General features: G+C 35.5%; 1 protein-coding gene across 10 annotated transcripts in view; it reads right to left on the reverse strand.

The window, feature by feature from the left end:
- Positions 1–5000, reverse strand: part of LOC124421970 (rap guanine nucleotide exchange factor 2-like) — a 125863-nt gene that overhangs the window by 22854 nt on the left and 98009 nt on the right. The window lies entirely within an intron of this gene.

A 5000-nucleotide genomic window follows, 5' to 3' on the forward strand; every position in this document is an offset into this window, starting at 1 on the left:
GACGATATTGATAGGAGAAATATCGAAAAAGGGAAAAGGGACAAGGGAAAAGGGAGAAGGGAGAAGGGAGGATGAAGATCTATCGATCTTCTCATTCGACCTTCGTATTGTTAAAACGAAATGTTAAAACGAATTTATACAAGGACCATCCTGTACTACGTGAAATTTTAATAAGATAAGAGAATCTCATTCTAATATCACGAAGTTAAAATTGTATGAATTAATTTGTAAGTATTAAAGGAGAAAGGAAATGAAAATCGATCGGAGAAAAGATGTTAGGTTTCTTTTTTAAAATCCTCTTTCCTTCAAGATGCATCCTGAATACTCTACGATCCGTTAAGCCTATAAGATAAGAATCTTTAAGATAAGAAATGAAGATAAGGAGACAATGGATCGAGTGTAGAAGGAGATAGATCGCGTAAAACCGATATATATGGTTCTTACGGTAAGAGGAGAAATAACTCTCGTCGTAAGTTATTTATGTAGCTACATACCGTAAAGAGGTAAATCTCTTAGATAATGAAAAAAAAAAAATCGAGGATAACTTTGTTAACGAGCGAATAGACGAAAAATCTTATATTACGAGCGTTGATCACAAAATATGAATTATACGAAATTGAGTAAAAAGATAAGAGTAAAATTATAACGCGATCGCACTCGTTGCACTCTATGCGTAACACCTAAAAAAAAAAGAGTTTTCTTTTTTCATTAAAATTTTCGTTCGTTCTCGAATGTTGAAAATTTCTTATCTCTCGCTTAAATCGATCTTACGTCTCATTTATAAACGATCGAACGAGAAGAAATATCAGTCGTCCTTTTGTCGAAAGAGCATTAAAAAGAAAATAAAAATAAAAAAAAGAAAGAAAGAGAGAGAGAGAGAGAGAGAGAGAGAGAGAGAGAAAGAGAGAAATATTCAAGACGAATCGTTTTTATAATTAAAAAATACCAACTGTGCCCATTGTTAGTGGCAAAGACGATTATTTTCAATTCCAACAGCGAACTCCAATTACGTGAAAAATACAAAATAAAATGTCCTATTACCGTGATTTACGATCGAGAAAGATTTGTTTCTGACGGAAACGAAAGTGAATTTAGGGGGTCGTTATCAAGGATAAGTTTTGACGTGGACTTCGATAAAATGACACGTGATTTCTGGGAATCATTTCGTTAATGAAACGTTATGAAACTTCTCTCGTAAAATTTAAAGACCCAACGATCTAGTGAATCTTTGAGCTTAATATATACCAATGTTACGATTTGATAATGTTTAAGATTAGATAAGTGAACCTATAAGTTTAAAAATTTTTTATATATAGACTTTGCGAAGTCTCCGACGCACACATAAACGTTGCATAGTTTTTTTCAAACGAATAGTATCTTACAAGTTACTAATATATAGTTATACCAACTCATAGACATTCTTGAAGATTAGGATGTCTTTTGAAAAGTTCTCTCTCTCTCTCTCTCTCTCTCTCTCTCTCTCTCTCTCTCTCCCTATCTCTCTTTCTTTCTTGACGATTTTCATTGAAATGACGATAAAACGTTTTAAACGCGACCTCGATACACGAACTTACCATTTCTTTCGTTTGCTTATGAAATGGCTCAGTTAAAAGGCAGAGGGGCTCGTTCTCTCGAGGATCTACATGGGCTAAAAATTTCTTCCCGTCGGACCTCCACGAGGCGTATACGGCGCGGAGGGGTTGAAGAGAGATGGATAGAGAGATAGATAGAGAAAGAGAATAAGAAAGAGAACGAGACAGAGAAAGAGAGAGAGAGAGAGAGAAAGAGAGAAAAAGATAGAGAGAGAGAGAGAGAGAGAGAGACAGATAGAGCATATTCATACGCACTGCTCTCTCGGCGCCCGTCTACTTTATTTTCGGTTCATCCTGCAGTCGACCGTCTCGACACCATTGGCGTCACGCGCGACCCTAAAAACCGACTGTAAGAAAGTATCCGTGAAATGCCGGAATGAGAGAAACGGCAAAACGACAGAAAGTTGCTCTGTTCCTATCGCAAAAACGCTTTATTTTCCCTTCACTTGCGAAATCGAGTAATAAAAAGATAAAATAAAAAAAAAAAAAAAAAAAAAAAAAAGAAAAAGAAAAAAAAAGAGAGAAAAAAAAGAAAAAGAACCAGCAGATACGTATATCGCGTGTATATTTTTTCCAACGAAGACAACAAACTAATACATGTAAATTAAACAAATGGAATTATAAAATAAGATGATTTTGAAAATTGTTGTAGAGTTTGAAGATTGATATATATATATATATAGCAAGAGAAATATCCTTGAATCCCATAATCCCGTTATCCGTTGAGCAATAGAGCGGTTAAGTTTACGAGAACGATCGCGGTGGGTCTAAGGATTGGCAAAAGCAAACAAAATCGCAATTGAGAAATTGTTTCCTCGTTTCTCGATAACCCAAACGATCCCTAAGCTCGAACTTCCTAGAAGAGTACGTGCCGAAATAAAAGGAAGGTTTCTCGTTGTTCTAGGAATAGTTGGTAACCCTCGTGAGGGAGCTTTAAGGGAATCAGTTTCAAATTCTTCATGGTCCAGCTAATACTTAGGAATTTTTAAATTTATAACGGGACAAAGAAACCCAACGAAATTCACTGCGAAAGAATTTACTGATTCTTTCGCAGTGCATAATAAAGAAAATAATGACTAATTTTCCTTCCCCCCTCCCTCTCTCTCTCTCTTTCTCCACTTCGTTATATCTTTTTCGATGAAAATTTTGGCAAAAAATTTGAAAAACTTTGTATTTACACATACACATATACACATTACACAAACATACACAGATACAATGATGATAGAATAAATCACTAAAGAATCATTTTCACGGTTCTCGAATTTAAAAAAGGTTCGTCATAATCCAAAGCTTATTTTATCGATGTTCGTATCGATCTTATCGTGAATCATTCGACACACACAAGTTTCTCACGGTAAAAGAAACAATCCGATTGGGAATAATAGATAGAATGCGTAGGATAACGCCGTGAAAAGAAATGAATTCGTAGAGTCCAGTGGTGCGCGTTGATCGACCGACGAAAAGCGACTGGCGTTGATTGTGTGTCGCTCGTCCGGCGTAACGTTAGCGATAAGCTCGCTATCTTCTTCGCGGATGTTCGCTCATTTTTTTTCCTCTCACTCTCCCTTTGTCGCGTGCACCAGAGCTCTATGTAATCTCTACGTGCAATCGCTGCGATGAGAGAGTAAGGAAGAAGAAGATATAGCAGAGAGAAAGAGAGACAGATAGACAACAGGGAAAGAGAGAGAAAGAGAGAGAGAGAGACGGAGAGAGACAGATAAACAATAGAGAGAGAGAGAGAGAGAGAGAGAGAGAGAGAGAGAGAGGAGAGAGGAAAGTACGAAAGTAGACAACACAGCGTCTGGTCAGCGAGGGATCATTTCATTTTCCTCGTTGTCGTTGTCAACTAATTTACTTAATAGTATGTTTTCGCACCGTATGATAATATGATATAGAGAAAGAGAGGGAGAGAGAGAGAGAGAGAGAGAGAGAGAGAGAGAGAGAGAGAGAGAGAGAGAGAGAATGAAAATTCATAATCACTTTAGAGAAAGTATCGAGCGCTAACGTAGTCCCTCGTAAATACGAAACGCCTAGAACTTCATGAATATATTTAGCACTTGAATAGAAGTTGATGAGGATGCGCATTAAAGTGGTCTTAGCTCGTTAAAATGCAACGGGTTGGGAATCTGTAAAGCAAATGTCAATATCTTTTCGACGTTCCATTCGAAATCGAATCTATTCTTAAATCGTATCGCAAAAGGATACTTTTGAAAGTTATCGACAATCGACTTTTAGACTGATTCAAAGATTACGGTCATTCGATCGAATTTAAAAATCAAATATACAATATATATAAGTGAATTGGTATACGCGATTCGTATGCGAATTATTTGCGCTTTGACTCTTCGAGAAAAAGAAGGTAAGAGGAAGAGAGGAAGGAAGGGAGGGAGTGGTACTGGGCGGAGAAAGAACAGACAGAGCGAGCAATTCTCGCGTGTGAACGTAAGGGACATGAATGGAAAGTCGAGCATGTTTTCACGATCCGAGAATGCGTATGTGTAAACTCATTCGTCTGTGTCCTCTACCTGTACCTCCTTCTTCCTCTTACAAAGAAAAAGAAAAAGAGACAAAGAGAGGGAGAGAGAGAGAGAGCGAAAGAGAGAGAAAGAGATTGAGAGAAAGAATAGATACAGTCGATATCGGGTCGTACTTGAACCGTATCGCGTATATCGTGCGTATGCTTGGACACATGTACTAGTATGTTATGTATGCCTGTATATATGTATACATACATAAACTAAATACATGCATTCGCCTACACTTCAAGCTTATATATATATATATATATATATATATATATATATATATATACACATACATACATATACTACAAAGTTATTGTCAAGGGTCACGCTCGCATGAAGTAGAGAGCTCCCATGTCGCAAGAAAAATAACGAATTTGAGTTATCACAAACAGTACTGTAAAAGATAAAATATAGAAAAGATATTCGATATAATGAAATTTTTTAAATATGAACTTTGAGATATATTCAGGTGTAATTACTTTAAATTCGATCGAATACGTTTCAAAATCACGATTAGAAAGTAAAACATGAAAACGATCACGGTTAATTTAACGAACACGGCTCTATAAAATTGCTAATCGATTATTCGATCTATGGCTATTCCCATCCATTGTTACTTTTGTTAAGAAATAATGCACATTATATTCAATATATATATATATATATATATATATATATCCAATAAAATTCAACATGAGATAATTATCTTCGTATTCTCTATCATCATTTTCTTTTAATATTGTCTTTGAAAATGGTTTTTATTGTTTTATTTTTTTACGTCGCTAATCAATAAATTAATAAAAATATCATTAAAGTATTTAATCTTGATTTGACGACCAAGAGGAATCATAGTTTTTATACGAAGAAAAAAAAAAGAAAA

The sequence above is a fragment of the Vespa crabro genome, chromosome 2 (assembly GCF_910589235.1).
Source record: "Vespa crabro chromosome 2, iyVesCrab1.2, whole genome shotgun sequence".
Classification (NCBI taxonomy): Eukaryota; Metazoa; Arthropoda; class Insecta; order Hymenoptera; family Vespidae; genus Vespa; species Vespa crabro.